At 41.1% G+C, this 16,576-nt stretch overlaps 1 long non-coding RNA gene across 1 annotated transcript; it reads left to right on the top strand.

The window, feature by feature from the left end:
• Positions 1–13,402: 13,402 nt before the first annotated feature.
• Positions 13,403–15,976, top strand: LOC127085251 (uncharacterized). The gene is made up of 3 exons (XR_007789051.1): positions 13,403–13,844; positions 14,603–15,053; positions 15,439–15,976. It is a non-coding gene; the product is annotated as an uncharacterized LOC127085251 (long non-coding RNA).
• Positions 15,977–16,576: the final 600 nt, after the last annotated feature.

The raw sequence follows: 16,576 nt of genomic DNA, 5'->3' as shown, positions 1-16,576 counted from the left end.
CTATCCTAATGGCAATGTGAAACCGTGATCTCATCGGGTTCCAACTCGGTTACACCCCATATGTCCTCAAGACTCTCCGCGCTTTCTGCCTTCTGAACAAGACGCTTCCGACCGATCTCTGCCGGGGATTATCCAGGTGTCTTAACCAAAGTACCAACGATCATGCTAGACGCAGTTGTTCGTTTCAATCCCTCTTTTGCCTGGATCGCCTTTTCAGGTTTTCAATCCACCGGGATACCCATTTTTGCCTAAGCCGCCTTTGCAGGTTTTCGACTTACCGGGTGTACATATTCTTTTCATTCTTTATCCCTAACTTTTGCCCGAACCTTTTCTCTTTTTTTTTTGGTTCGCCGGGATGCCCTTTTTTGCCTGGACTATTTTATTCTTTTCGTCCAGCGGGTCAATTTCTACGAAGTATCTTTTAACTGCGTCCTCATTTACAGGGGATAGGAAACCCTCACCATCCATGGTCGTCAACAACAAGGCTCTGCCAGAGAAAACCTTCTTGACCACGAATGGGCATTCATAACTGTGTTTCCTCTTGCCCCTACGATCTCTGAGGAGGAAGGATCATTTTCAACACCACATCTCCCACGTGGTACCCACGAGGCCGCACCTTTCGGTCAACAACATATTTCATTCGTTGTTGGCACAACTTCCCATGACAAACAGTTGCCAGCCTCTTTTTCTCAATTAGGCTCAACTCTTCATTCTGAGTCCCTACCCACTCCGTCTCTTTCAATTTCACGTCCATCAGGATTCTCAACGACGGAATCTGAACCTCAACTGGTAACACGGCCTCTATCCCATACGCAAGTGGGAAAAGCGTTGCCCCAGTAGATGTACGCGTCGAGGTTCGGTACCCAGGGTACAAGCTTCATACTCAGCCACCATTGTTGGTGCATTCAAATGCTAGCCGGGCAGCAAAAGGACCGTGGGATCCCCTTTAGCGTAACCAAAGCAACACCAACTCTGCTTCCATTCACGTTAACGACCCCATCAAACATCAGAATCCGTTCGGATTCAGGGTCGGGCCCCTCCTCCGGGATTGGTTCCTCACAGTCTTCCGATTTGGGAACTACGATGTCCTCATCAGGGAATTCAAACTTCATCGGTTGATAATCCTCAATGGGTTGCTGGGCGAGGTACTCAGACAATACACTCCCCTTTAATGCTTTCTGAGAGGCATACTGGATATCATACTCAGTTAAAATCATTTGCCCTCTCGCAACCTGTCTGGTCAGTGCTGGCTTCTCAATGCTGGCTTCTCAAATACATACTTGATCGGATCCATCTTGGAAATCCATAAAGTGGTATGAACCAGCATATACTGTCTTAGTCGGCGAGCAGCCTATGCCAAAGTACAACAAGTTTTCTCGAGCAGTGAACATTTTGTTTCACAGTCGGTAAACTTTTTGCTAAGGTAAATTGCATACTCTTTTCGACCAGACTCGTCATGCTGCCCCAGTACACACCTCATAGACCCCTCGAGGGCTGTCAAGTATAGGATTCACGGTCGTCCTTCCACGGGAGGCATCAGAATCGGAGGCTCCTGCAACTTATTCTTTTATTTTTCAATGCCCCTTGGCAATCATTATTCCACCTGACCGTTTGATCTCTTTTTTCTTCAGCTTGAATATAGGTTCCCACGTGGCTGTTAGATGAGATATGAACCGTGAGATGCAGTTCATTCTACCTAAGAGACCACAAACCTCTTTTTCTGTTCTCGGTTCAGGCCTTTCTTGTATTACTTCTTTTTTTTTTTTAGAAGGATCAACCTCGATTCCTATTTCGCTCACAATAAGCCTCAGCAACTTACCGGACCGCACTCCGAAAGTGCACTTTTTCGAATTCAACCTCAGCTTGAATTGTCTCACGGTCAAACCGTTTGGCCTAGTCTACCGGATGCCCCTCTTCTATTTGGGACTTTGCTATCATGTCATCAACATAGCATTCGATTCCATGATGAATCATATCATGAAATAAAATCACCATAACCCTTTGATACGTGGCACCGGCGTTCTTGAGACCGAATGGCATCACCTCCGCTCTTGACACTCGCCTCCAAGGCAGCCCCAACCTTTACTTCTTTACTGACCTCGCCGATACCAGATTAACAACCTCGACCTGCTCTTCATGCAGTTGAATCACCTTCTCCTCTTGTCTCAACAACCTGGCTAATCTTCCGGCAGATCACAATCTTCTTCGCCTTCTTCTTTGGCATCATAGATCGGATTGTCGAAGTCATACAGAGGTGTAACCGAATTGTTATCAATGAGATCAGGAGAAAAGTTGCATCCACATGAACTTTGATTCATGCATTGCTTTTGAGGTCGGAACGAAGCAAATCAAAAGGAAGGAAAATGAAAACAAGCATTGCCATTTTTATTATTTTTTTAAACTGCAAAAATAAATGAAAAACAGGGAACATCGCTTTTACTACAAAAACATCCATTTATTAATGATGCAAAATGTTGCAAAATGAAACACATGAGGTGGCCCTTACAATTGACCAATACGTTTCGGGAAAAACGTATGGCTTTCATGCAAACAGAATTGAAAAACAGAAAATATTACTCTTCAGGATGAGTGACAGTGATGATCTTTGAGGCCTTCCAGTTCCCTGGTACGCACGATTTTATCCACGAGTCCAGCTCGCAGTCACTGTCAATCTCTTCACCCACCACACAGGCGTGACCTGGATCCAACATCATAGCACTAATGAATGGGAACGGTTGACGACGTCCTCTGTTTTGCTCAGACGAGTCTTGGCCTTCCTGATAGCCAACCCCGAACCTATCAGCTTTTACCACAATGTCTACCATTCTTCCCCAGCCTTGGGCCTCTCCATTTTTCACCACCTCCATGGCCTGTTTGTAAGAAGAAATGGACGGTTTTTTCTCTTTCTCAGCAACAATGGCGTTCTCCACCTTGACGGCTTCGACTGCTTGACCTGGTGTTTCACATGGTTCGCCATCCATTGCCACATCCATCATTCTTTGAATCGTTTCCCTCATCATTACACACCCGTTTGTGGCAACAGCCGCACAACAATTATCACAACCAGGGAAAACTCCACTCTTCATCAGATGCCTCTGGACCACAGACATTGGAGTTTTTAACTGATCCACATTCGTCTCCTCCATTTTTCTCTTGTCCTTTGATATCACGTTCACCCCCATAGGACCATGCATTGGCACGGTGTTAGCATTAACATCTGGTGTCGGTGCAAAACTGATGGCTTTAGAATCCACCAAATCTTGGACGGCATGCTTAAAAGCTCTACAACCCTCAACATGATGTTCGGGTGCCCCAGAATGGAACTCACACCTGGCGTTCTCATCGTAGTTTGCAGGCCTCCGATGTAGTTCTACAGGAACCAATATCCTCGGCTGAACTAACCCAAGATCCCTCAACCTCTTAAACATAAGGGTATAAGTCACGGGTGGCTTATCGAACTAACGATCCGTCGTCCCCTTCTTCACTTGGCATTCAGCCTTCTGTGCTCTCTGTTGAGGTGGCTGTTGTTGCTGTTGGACAGATTGATTACTAACAGGAATCGCTGATGTAGCAGCATACGGGTGGTAACGATCCCTACCGTGTCCTTTTCTGGTATGCACACCACTTGATTCAACCTCCTTCTTGTACTGACCATTACCAGAGAGCTTCTTTACTCCAGACGACGGAGCCTTTCCTTGTATTTTCTCCGTTATCAGCCAGTTTTCAATCCTCTCCAACCTCTCGGAGATTGCTCTCTGCTTCAAGGCGAACCCTTGCACGACGTTGATCAACCCCTTCATCATCTCTTTCAATTCGAGAATGTCGGCGTTGGGTGGATTCATCCTTCTGGGTTTGTTGAGTCTGGTAGGATATCTGAGCGAACGAGCTATGTGCAGAGGAACGACCCGGTGTGTGCGAGCAGTGATTCCTAGGTCAATCACACAGGTTAAATACTGACACCTACAAAACAGAAAACAAGTTAATATGACTCACGCATGAATGCAATGTCTATCCGTATGAGGAACATTCTGCCTTTCGATCCTGGCTTCATCGGGACAGATAATAATTTGACAATAACATTCTGACATCAGGATGTCTCTCAACCAGAATCTCAATCAAGATTGTACCCTTCATATGGATAGACATGAGTTAGATGCAGATGAATGTGAAATGGGGATGATGCAGATGCATGAATGCAAGTCACAGTGCCATCCTCCAAGTTATCTGAAAATCAACTGTACTGGACCGGTCTCTGAACTGATTACAATCATCTGAGGGCCCGAGTAACCATAAATCCAACTTGGGGGGTTCCGAAATAAACGGAACTGGAGGATACATCACCATCATCACAGGAGATCCACTGAACGGATAACACCAAGATCCTCTGAACCTGTACCCTTGGATTCAACCCGGGGATCCGAAATAAACAGAACCCACTGATAAATACCACGGACAGACCTCTGGCGTGTCAAAAATAAATCCATAAATCCATCTGAACCATAGTCACCATCAGTACCTGCAAATGATTCAATCCCGTCCCACTCACGGGTGTCATCTAGGCCAAGGTAAGGTCAAGAGAAATGCAGGATAAACAACCCTTTCAAGAATATCATCATATGCACACCAGGTGTATGCAACGATAATACCCCATCAGAATCTGAACTGCTCGTGATATCATGTTCCGCTAAGTGGCGCCATACCACCCGCTTCCCATGAATCACTCTATTCCTAGGTGTCCTAAAGTTCACTCATAGCCTGGGTATTGGGCCTTTTACCTCTTGTGACTCCCACCCAACAGAGAAACAGATACACAGCCAGCACAATGATAATATGATGCATGCGAACATATATGCAAATATATACAATCACAACATAATAATCATAAATGCAATAAATAAAACAGTAAAAGCAACCAAAACTATCCTAAAGAGCGCTAGGATTGACTCGCTTAGGGAAGATGGACCAGCAATAGGTCAACTTCTCTATGTCCCCAGCAAAGTCGCCAGCTATCGCATACGCGAAAAACAACCGGCGGGAAAAAGACACAGAGCCGCCACCGTGCGTTATTTATCCCAAAGGAGGGAAAGGAAACGCTCGAAGTAAACCTGGAAAGGAAATGGTCTTACGACCAGAGATTGCAAGGATCGGGAGTCGGTTACGCAAGGGGAAGGTATTAGCACCCCTCACGTCCGTCGTACTCGATGGGATCCACGCTCAAAAAGAATAGAAAAAGGTTGCTGAATAACTGCTCAAAAACTGCACAAAACTGGAATAGAACACAGATGAAAAATGGAAGAAAGCGGACTCGGGGAACGTGCTCTCTAGGACATCGCATCCTATGCATACGTATCTTCTCTAACCAGAGAAGAATCAGAGCACTCGTAGCTCGGCTAACGCACACTGAAACAAAACACTAAAAAAGAGACGCTGAGACGTCAAACGAAACACACAACTGGAAACGGAATGCCAATCACTGGTCTTACATTCATCTCCTAACACACACAAACAAACAGGAAACCGAATGCCAATAGATGGACTTACATCAGACTCCGAACAAACAAACGCAAATAGGATACGGAATGCCAATTGCTGGTCTTACATCCATCTCCTAACCCACACAAACAAACAGGAAACTGAATGCCAATAGATGGACTTACATCAGACTCCGAACAAACAAACGCAAATAGGATACGGAATGCCAACCGCTGGTCTTACATCCATCTCCTAACCCACACCACACAAACGGGTTGAAAAAGAAAAAAGGTGAACAAAACACACGCAACAAAACAAAAAAAAGGGCACCCGGAGAGATCAGCTCAATCTCCTGCCTACGTACCTCATCTGGTATGAGGATCAGGGCGACGTAGTTCCCCTTAACAGGGAAAAACTAATCTAACCAGAGACTAGGGAGATAACAACTAAAAGGGAGACTACGACTCGAGCCTAGAAGTTGTCATGCAAACGATCCCTATGTTGAGGTCTCTAATCAGATTCTAACTCGCACAGGAAGCAAGCTAGCCTAAACAACAAATAAGCAATCACAGGTGAACAAGTATCACACGCTATACGCAAACAAGTGGCTCATACAAGGCTGGGCTTTAGTCGAGGGGTCATATCAACCTCGACAAACAAGCCAACTGGAAGGGGTGTCTGAGGCTCTTAACCACTGACATTGACCGTCAGGGTGAGCAGATGAAAGGTAATGAGGATAAGACCTCATAGCTCTTAACCCGGGCCTGGGTGAGCTTAAGACAAAGAAGGTGTGAGGATCCAGAATGAGGGACCCTACTCCACATGACTGACTCTGGACAATGATCTTGGGTGTTTATTCAAAATGCATCAGCACGTAGTGCGAGCAAGATGAATGACTCAACTGAATAGCAGGGGATGGATTGCACATCCCTTCTATCTGCCAATGCCTCTTCACTTAGGAGGTCTTTGAAGTACATGGCACAAACATAAACAACCACAAACATTGCCTCTTAAGGAGGGCTTCAGACAGGTGTCTGCCAAAGATAGCAGGTCTTCCAGACTACATGAAGTTAGAGAGGTTACTTAGGTGGTATGCCAACCACAAGCAAAGCAAAGCAACTCAAGCAATGAGTTAAAGCAACTAAAGTACTTGTAAGAAAATCAAACAAGTCAATATGGTATTCAGACAACCAAACAATCAACAACAGTCAGACAATCCCAATATGCACAACAAGTAAGCCATAGAAGGCAAACACTCAAGTGATTCACTACCAAAGGACCTACAAAATAACCAAAGGTTAGTAAACAAAGCAAATAGCAAAGCTCAAATGATGAGGCAACATCAACCATGTAGATGAATGCTTGATCCTGAAATACAAAACTCAAATTGTGAGTTCAAACCCCTAGGGCAAAGCCTAGGGTCAAAGGTGAAGCAAAAAAATCAAAACAACAACCAATATTCAACATAAAGCTCATTTAAACAAGTGAGAACATGTCCTAAAAAGGACCAAGTCAAAAGCATAAGGCAAGGCCATGTAGTGAGCAAGAGAAGGCAAAGACACACAATGGTGTTCACACTTGAGCATCAAGAAGAGAAAATGCATATTAAATCAGAAACACATCCAATAATCATGAAACTTTTTGTGCAAGCTCAACATATTAAACACAATCATCATGCAAAAATCTAGAATCAGAGGAGCTCAATTGGCCTAGGAATGAAAATGAACAAGTATGACATCAAGTCGTGTGACACACATTGTTACACCTTGCATTCATGTGTCTAAAACAGAAATGACAAATGCTAAAAATGTCAACCAAAAGCCAAAAGATCATATTATGTGTTAGGAATCATCATGTCAAGTTTCATGGCAATTGGAGAAAGTATGAGCATTTCACAAGTCAAATGGCATAACATATCACATTTTGCATCATGTTCAATCAATCCATCACATTCAAAAATCCAGACATGGTAAAAATCAGAAAATCACATCATAGAATAATAGACACTTCAAGGAATATGTGAGAAAAAATTTGGAATTATTTGGGTTAGTTTTCAATTAGTTATGAATTTCTGAATAAGCATGAGAGAAATGAAATAAAATGGAAAAAACATGAAAATATTATGAAAAGAAAATGGAATTTGGAAACTACACAAGGCCAGGATCGAAGTGAGGTTCAAAGCGCGTCCAAAACGACGTCGTTTTGGCTATAAGGAATTAAAATGAAAAAAATGCAGAAGCGCGCGCGGTGGGAATCGAAGGAGGGGCCTGGCACGTCAAAACGACGTCATTTTGGTTGCGATGGTTAGGGTTTTGCAGACGGTGGCGGAACTATTCACGCGCGGAGGAAACCACCGTCTTCTTCATGAAGACGGTGGATGAACAGTGACATACGACGGAATTTTTTGCAGAATTCATCAACCAGTACACCAAATGAAAGCTTAGCACACGTAAATTCCAAATCTATCATCAACTTAGCCTAAAACAGCATGTATCGTGCAAATCGAAGCAAATCATTTTGATCTATCAAACTTTAACTTCACATAACTCTACGAATACTCAACCAAATTTCATGAATTTTATATCAGCGTGCTCAGCATGAATAGATCTACAACATTATGGCAATAAAATAGAGAAAAGTGAAGGTCGAAACTCACCTTGTTTGAAGAGCAGTTGGCGAAAATAGTGTATTCAAGGCTTCCAGCTTTCCAGATTCACTTCCTTTGAGCTCCACTGAAGTTGGATGCAAGAAATGGCACGTGAAAAGACCTGAATCAAGCTCAATTTGGAACTTCCATTAATGCATTCAAGCTTGTGGTATGCACGAATCTGAGATGAAATCCACCAAATACACGTTGAATCTTGCTCAATAACACTCCATGTTCATGATTATGCAAGGAAAATCAAGGTTTATGTGTAGAATTTTGAAAAATCAATGGAGAGAAATTGAGAGTGAAAGAGGATTCTAGATCTGAAAATGTGTGTAATGAGTAAGACAGTTACAATTAAGCTTTTATACCATCTCCTAATTACTCTGAAATTGTTATTAGGCCAAGGTTAATGGAAATTAGCAAGATATAAGGTGTATGCACAAATGGTAAAAACACCCTTGCATGGTGAAAGCATACGTGAACAGTACCACATGAGGGCCCAAATTCACTTAAAATCATCCCGTGCACATGTTGGAATTGGAATTTTGTTCATGTGATCAACCAATTTTGAATTTGGTATTTTCCTTCCAAAATGGACATGCATGAACAAATGATTGTATGAGATAATTTCATGCAATGTCATGATGTATTTGGAAAATATGAGTCATAAGGAGCATAATGCAAAAAGAGGCACTCAAATTGGAGCTTTGGTTCAAAAGATATGGCTTGTTGAAGTTTCATGCATACTTTGCAGTCAATGGATCATAACTCCTTAACCATTCATCAGATGCTCATGATCTTGGACTTTTTGGAAATGGGAGAGAAAGATCTTCAACTTTCATGTTGACCAAAATTTCATTTGAAGCTTCTTTGATGTTGGAAAGTCAAGTTGAAGTTAGTCGAAAAACTTGCCATTTTTGGAAACTTGAAATTACAGGTCACTTTCCATTTTTGGAAACTTTTGATTTGGCTTCAAATCCTTTAAGATAAGTGTTTGACATGATGAATAAACCTCTTTTGGATATGAATGAAGAGTCTCAAACCATTTCTCCACCTCCTAGCCCTCAGTTGACTTTTATGGGGCTCAGATGATTTGAAAATGCACTGATGACTTTGAGCCTCTAACACTTGGTCAAGTTGCTTCAAAATGAACCTTGGCTCATATAAGCTCTCTAGAATACTCATGTGGCCTCCATCTCAAGGAAAACTTGCTCTCTTTGCACAGATGAATTCTCTTGATGCCAGTTCTAGTCGATATGATGCAATGCAATGTGCAATGTTAATGTAATGTTAATGACCTAAAAAATGAAAATGTATGCATGAATGGGGGGTGCAAATTTGAGGTGCTACAAGTACAACGTGGATATGGCGCCTGATAGAGATCAGGTGAGGTCTATGTCTTAGAAGGATAAAGAAACATTCAAAGAATATGCCCAGAGATGGAGAGAATTATCTGCTCAGATAAGTCCGCCTCTTGAAGAGAAAGAGATGACTAAGATTTTCCTGAAGACGTTGAGTTTGTTTTATTACGAACGTATGATTGCAAGCGCCCCCAATGATCTTACCGAAATGGTAAACATGGGGATGAGGTTAGAAGAAAGAGTCTGTGAAGGACGTTTGACTAAAGAAGAGGCATCATCTAGCAAGAGGCATAGTGGTAATTTCTCCAAGAAGAAGGAAGGAGAAGCTAAATCAGTATCAATGGGGAGGTAGAGGAGGCCTCATGTCAGACAGAGTTCTCAACCCTGTCAACATCAACACCGAGTTTCTTCAATAATTCCGATTTTTTCCAACAATCTCAACAATCAATCAGTTCCAATTCAATAACAACATCAATAACAACCAAAACAAAGAACCAACTACAACAACAATAATAATCACCAACAAAATTTTGAGAGGAAGAAGGTCTCCTTTGACCCTATTCCTATGACTTATGCAAAGTTGTACCCGTCTTTGGTACTCAAAAATCTGATCCAGCCAATAAACCCTCCACAAATCCTTAAGCCACTACCATGATGGTTCAAGCCTGATCTTCGTTGTGCTTTTCACCAGGGAGCCCCTGGTCATGGTATAGAGAACTTCTATCCGTTGAAATATGAAGTTGAAAAGCTTGTGAAGAGTGGTATGGTGTCCTTTAAGGATAGAGTGCCTAACGTGAAAGCAAATTCGTTGCCTCCTCACGGTAACGTGTCAGTGAACATGGTGGACGGTTGTCCTAGTGAGTTCAAGGTTTATGATGTCTGCCATATCAGACAATCTTTAGTGGCAATTCATAAGGATATTTGTTTGGTTAGTGAGTGTGATCATGATCATAATGGTTGTGTGATTTGCAGTGTGAACCCTCGTGGGTGTGTCATTGTCAAGAAGGATATTCAAAAGTTGATGGATGAAGGTCTTATCCAAATTTATCAGTCCCGTCATTGGGGCAATGATGTGAACATAATTGTACTAGTATTCAAGACCCCTGAGCGGGTAGTTATTCAATTTGATAGCAGCAACAACAATAATGTCAACAAGCCGGTATCGCCGTTGGTAATACGGTTAGCGAGCCATGTCCCTTATGCATCCGATAGAGTTATTCCATACCAAGATAATGCCACTATGATTGAAAGTGGTCAACGGGTTCCTCTACCAGTTGCAGATTCAGTGGTGAATATCGCAGATATTGCAAAGGTGACCTGTAGTGGTCGTGTGTTCAGTCCAATTTTCCCTAAAGAAGTAGAAGATGTTTCAGCGAGTAAGAAGGCAGAGATTTCGGTTAGTTCTCCAATGTGTCAGTCTGGTGAATCCAGCAGATTGAAGACTAACGATGATGATGAGGTGTTAAGGTTAATTAAAAGAAGTGAATTCAATGTTATAGAGCAGCTACTCCAGACTCCGTCAAAGATCTATGTGCTATCATTGCTAATGAATTCTGAAGCACACAGAGAAGCATTGTAGAAAGTGTTGGAATAGGCTTATGTTGAGCATGATGTTACTGTGGATCAGTTTAGCCATATTGTTGCTTAAGCTACGTGAAAAATACCCGAGCGCATCGCACGCTCAAAGATACAACAGAGTCGCCATCGAACTTTATTTATTCCCGAAGAAAAGGGAAAACATCAATAAAACCTAGGGGAAAGAGAAATGGGTAAGGAAGTCGGTTATGCAAGGGGAAAGTATTAGCACCCCTAACATCCATGGTACTCTATGGGAACCATTTTGAATGTTCTTTGCAAGAATAGGTGTTATTATCTGAAGATTACTCGCGAGAGGGAAACGGGGGTTAATAGATAAGTGTGAAAAATGTGAGAAACGGATAAATATGCTCGCTAAGTATTTGGGCCGTCATGCATATGTATCCTTATTCATGCAATGAGGAAATCATAGCTCCGTAGTTTGTGGAACTAGGACGGATGCGTTAGTTGTTTTTAGTGGACAATATTAACTTTCACATTCTACTGTTGACTGGCTTATATGCTCGAGCATGAGAGCTTTAAGAGTATGTCCGTTCACGATAGAATGGATGAACTCGGATCGTATTCTAGCAGTTAAACATTGCTTGCTCGCTCATGGAGGCTTAAGCGTCGTTCACGGTAGAATGGAAGTAACACGCCCTTTCTGAAAAGGTTTTAAACTGAAAATAAGGCCCAAAGGCAAAACTGAGTTTGATGAGGTGAGTTTTCTTTTATTCTGAAATGAGAGTCATGATTTGAATCATACTAAAGTCTATGAATGGATATGAATACAATGAGCAACTGGGTCATTCGTCCCGCACCCAAAGATATTCAGAATGGGGGTAGGAATTCTTCAGTCCTATTCCTTCTCCATTGCTTAAGGTCTGTTTCGTACAATCCTAATCGCAGGGTTAATTGTTTTTGAATTTATTCACAAAATGGTTTTAGTTTTACTGGGAGAAGAAAAGGATAGAAAGAGAAACCCTAGAAGGTTGAAGTTTGTTCTTCGGTCTGATCTTCAGTCTATGTAGAAAGACTCACCAATTATTCGATTTAAATTGCACTAAAGTTTATGAATAAAGATGAATACAATGAGCAACTGAGCCATTCTTCTCGTACCCAAAGATATTCAGAATGGGGGTAGGAATTCTCCAATCCCATCCCTTCACTACTACTTAAGGCTCATGGCGTGCAATTTGCGTCACAATCGATGAGTGTTGAATTTGAATTTCTTGCAACTTCCCATGATGAAGGGTTGTCTTTGAATGATGAAGAGGCTTGTCAATCAACTTGAATCGAGTTGTGCTAAAGCCTGTGAATAAAGGTGAATACAATGAGCAAACGGGTCATTCGTCCCGCACCCAAAATATTAAAAATGGGGGTAGGAATTCTCCAGTCCCATTCCTTCTATATTACTTAATACTCATGTCACATAACTTGGCTCATGATTAACAAGTATTGAGTTTGACCTTTGTAATGCTTGTATAGTAGTCATGTCTTATACTAATTTAAATTGCTTGAACTCTTGATCTTGATCTTTGAATCTTGATTAAAATTGGAGATCCAGCATCCATCATATCTTGATCCCAAGGACTTACTTTATCAAGGGATCAAGGTTCTTTTGATCACTTGATTAAGCTTGGGGAATTGAGCATAGTCAACGGATTTAGTAGATCCAAGCGTATTTTGATCAACTTAATCAATAGAAAAAAGTTAATTGAAAGTGAATACAATTACCTAAAGGGTTAATTGTTTATTTGAATTAATTCTAAGTCCTAAAACTAGGGGAACATGCAAAAATTAGACTATTTCTAACCTAGGGGCAAAACAGTCAATCCACAATCATGGTTATTGAATTAAAATTCTAATTGTCAATTCTAATGAAAAATCAATTAAGTTCTAAACTAGTCTAATTTCTAAAATTCAATTAAATTCTAAAATTAATTCAATTTCTAACCAAAGTTAATATTCCTAAAAATTCTATTTAAATCTAATTTCTAAAATTTCTAATCTAACATTTTTAAAAAGCCTAATTAAATCTTAATATCTAATTAACTCCTATTCTAAAAAATTAGTTAAAACTAATGAATTTCTAATACCTAATCAATATATTTCTAATTAATTCCTAATTAACCTAAAAAACTAATTAACTCCTAATAATTTCTAATTAGTAAAAAAACAATAAAAAAACTGAAGATGGGCCTTTAGAGCATAGGGAGATGCATGCCCGTTTCTAGGGTGCTGGAAGTGGAATCTAATGAGATTATTGGGCTGTAGGCGCAGGGGGCCAATTGCCCTGATTCTGAGGTTACATCGAGGGTTCACGGACCAAGGGGGGTGTCAAGAGCATAGCGGCGGGCCTAAGACCCATTCCCTTCCATCCACGGAACCACGCCACAAATTCACGTTATCACATTCCTGAATTCACCGCTCAAAATTTCATCTCATCTGAGCGCTTCCTTCCGCCGCGCCGGAAATCAACACCGGCGGCGGCGGAAACCTAAACTACCGAAATCTTGCACCAGATCCTCCGTCTCCATAACCTCGACCTGAATTCCTCACTTAATTCAACCGAATCTCACGCGATCGACCTAACCCGAGCATTCCACTCACGAACCCTAAATGCAACAACTCGAATCAAACTCTCTGAACACAGAATCTAAGCTCAACCGATTGGGGATTCGATATCCCAAGCTTCTAACTACTTCGTGGCACCAAGTTTAACGAGAAACAATATAAAGATACACCTACCTGCTGGAGAAGACGGAGTCACCAGCGGAATCTCGGTGAGTTCTCTTTCGCTTTGCCTCCTTTGAACACATCTTCTTCCATTTATTCTTCCGTGTCTTCTTCTTCTCCAATCTTTAGTCTGTAGAAATGATTTGTGTGCGATTTGTTGCAACGAAGAGGGTGATGAAGGTCGAAGCTCAACTAGTTATAGCTTCTGATGTTGAAGCTCTGACAGTTACGATAATTGAGAGCGTATAGTGAGGGATTGGGATGAGTTTATAGGAATCACGTCTCTAAATCATGAATGAGGGTGAGATATGAATTTGTAGAGTTGGGAGTGGTTAACTGAATTGGGCAGTTCGGGTATCTCCGATAGGGCAGTTCACACTGTTAGTGAAATTGCAATGGAAATCAGTTAGATGTTAAAGTTCTTTTAATTGTTCAGTTAGAAATTAGTTAGAGAAGTTAGTTATGTTATGCTGTTAAAAATGAAATTAGTTAGGTTAGAGTGAGTTGTCGGATTTGGCTAGTGTGAATTAGCTTATTTAGAGCTGAGTATTGTAATTGACTTAGAGTAGAAATGTTAAATTGATTAATGGTTTTCGAGTTTTGAAATTCCTTCTATTGTTATGTTGAATTGTTGTTAAAAAAACTCAATGAAGAAAAGTACATTGTTGTTCTGATGTTAATGAGTTAGGCAGATAGATATTCAGGCCATGCTAATCAGTTCGTTCAGTGGATTTTGTAGGTTTGGCTTGGTTTTGTATGGTGTTATGTTGTTGGAACTGATATCAAATATCTTTGAATTTTGTAGGTTTGGCTTGGTTTTATATGGAAGCAGAGTTTCAGATTGCTTTGATCTATCCTATTGAAATTATGTAGGTGAAACTTGCTGAATGCAAGCGGGATCTCGTTTGTGGATCAAAATCCGTCATGGTCGCAACAATTATCATCTTAATTTCTCCATCAACAACATCACTAGTTGTGGTCCTGCCAGCATCACCAACTGTGTTATCCCATCATTATTCTTCGAATGCCCTGAGAAGTATCTGGCCAGTAGCACCATTAGGGCAATAACAACAACAGTGAGTCCAACAATACCAATGAAGGTGGCTAAACCATTCAAGTGGACCTGCAGAGGTGTTTCTTCACCATTATCTTCTGAAATGCTAGCCATTAGAAGGCCCCATTCATTATTAATTCCCACCTGTTACCAGCATAGTACCACTGCCATCTGCAGCCTTGCAACCAGACGTAAAAAAAAGGTGCTTTGTAATCCTTATGAAATTTTTTGCTTTCACCAGTCATACTAGATTCATCAATTGCAAGTGAGTGACCTATGATTAATACTCCATCGGCAGGAACCTGATCTCCTATTTTAAGGGGTATAACATCACCAACAATAATATCAAATATTGATATTTTAATTGTTCTTGTTTGGGTGCCATGAATTGTTGTACTTCATTGCTAGTGAATTTCTACAGGCTTTGCTGCCGGTGTTGGCCTGCTGTTTGGTTATGACGAATTGTGAATTGTTATTGTGCCGTGATGCTCTTGATCATGGCTTGTTGATATATATGATGACATTGTTATATGCTTAGATGTATGGTTTGACTAAGTGATTGCTGCTTTGTTTGCATTGTGATGCAGTGTGTTTGCTGCAGTTTGGCAGGCTCTATGTGTATGGTTGATGCAAGGCGGCTTCATGAGCAAGATGTTGTTGTTTGTGCAGCAGGTTTGATGAATGCTGCTGCAATGTGTTCGCCATCATCTTGATGTTATTGTTGGTGATTTGATGATGAGCCAAAACTGCAGCATGAGGGCTCATGGAAGAGCGTAGTTTGCAGGGTCGTGGGGTGACGCTCCAGGCAGGGAGAGACATTTGGAACCCAGGTCATGGTGACTTGATGGAGGCTGGTGCAAGGCAAGCTGTAGGGCGCATGATTCTAGCATGACCTAATGATGATATTTGGTGTTCTGATGTAAAGCATTGTTGTAGGAAATAGGAAAACTGGCCAAGTATATGTGCTTGCAAGCGATATAATGTATTAATGCATCTTGTATTTTAGGTTAAGGAATGTCCATGTAATGCATGAGATTGTATGTTTGGGCTGTATGCACCATGCTTGGTTTTGATAGCATATTTGGCCTGAGGAAATGAAAAATGACTTGAGTAGAAACATGGCAATACATGGTTTTCAAGCCTAAATGACCAAGGTTATGGCATGGTATACAAAAATGTGGAATTATTGGTCATTACATAACAGGGAACTTCATAAAATCAACTAGGGATGTAAGATGCATTTGAAATTAGCTTTAAGATGAAAAAAGTATAATGGTTGACTTTAGTCAACTAGTTGATCAAAAAGTCAACAGTTGACCAAAAGTCAACCCCCCTTTTTAAATGTATTTTTTTATTTCCTTTTTTTTGTAATGAACTATGTATACACTAATGAATGAATGAAATGAGCACTTATTTGAATGAAATGACTATGGATTGAATATGACTTGTAAATGGATTGAAGCTTGAAGTGAACGAACTTGAATATGATTGACTTGAAATGAAATGGAACAAACAAAGATCCATGAATAGACCATGAAATTGGATTGATATTTGAATCGATCTAACCACAAATCCATGGACATAACACCAAGCAATGACAATGTCATGAAGTGGGCTTGAACCAACTTGACAAGATGAAATAACAAGGCATGGACTAGGACTATGCATAAGGAGGATCCAGGTGCAATATTATGGAATGAATGGAAGCAGATGAAGTTGTGGGGC

Source organism: Lathyrus oleraceus, chromosome 5 (assembly GCF_024323335.1).
Source record: "Lathyrus oleraceus cultivar Zhongwan6 chromosome 5, CAAS_Psat_ZW6_1.0, whole genome shotgun sequence".
Taxonomy (NCBI): domain Eukaryota; kingdom Viridiplantae; phylum Streptophyta; class Magnoliopsida; order Fabales; family Fabaceae; genus Lathyrus; species Lathyrus oleraceus.
This window is presented reverse-complemented; position numbering and strand designations above follow the sequence as displayed.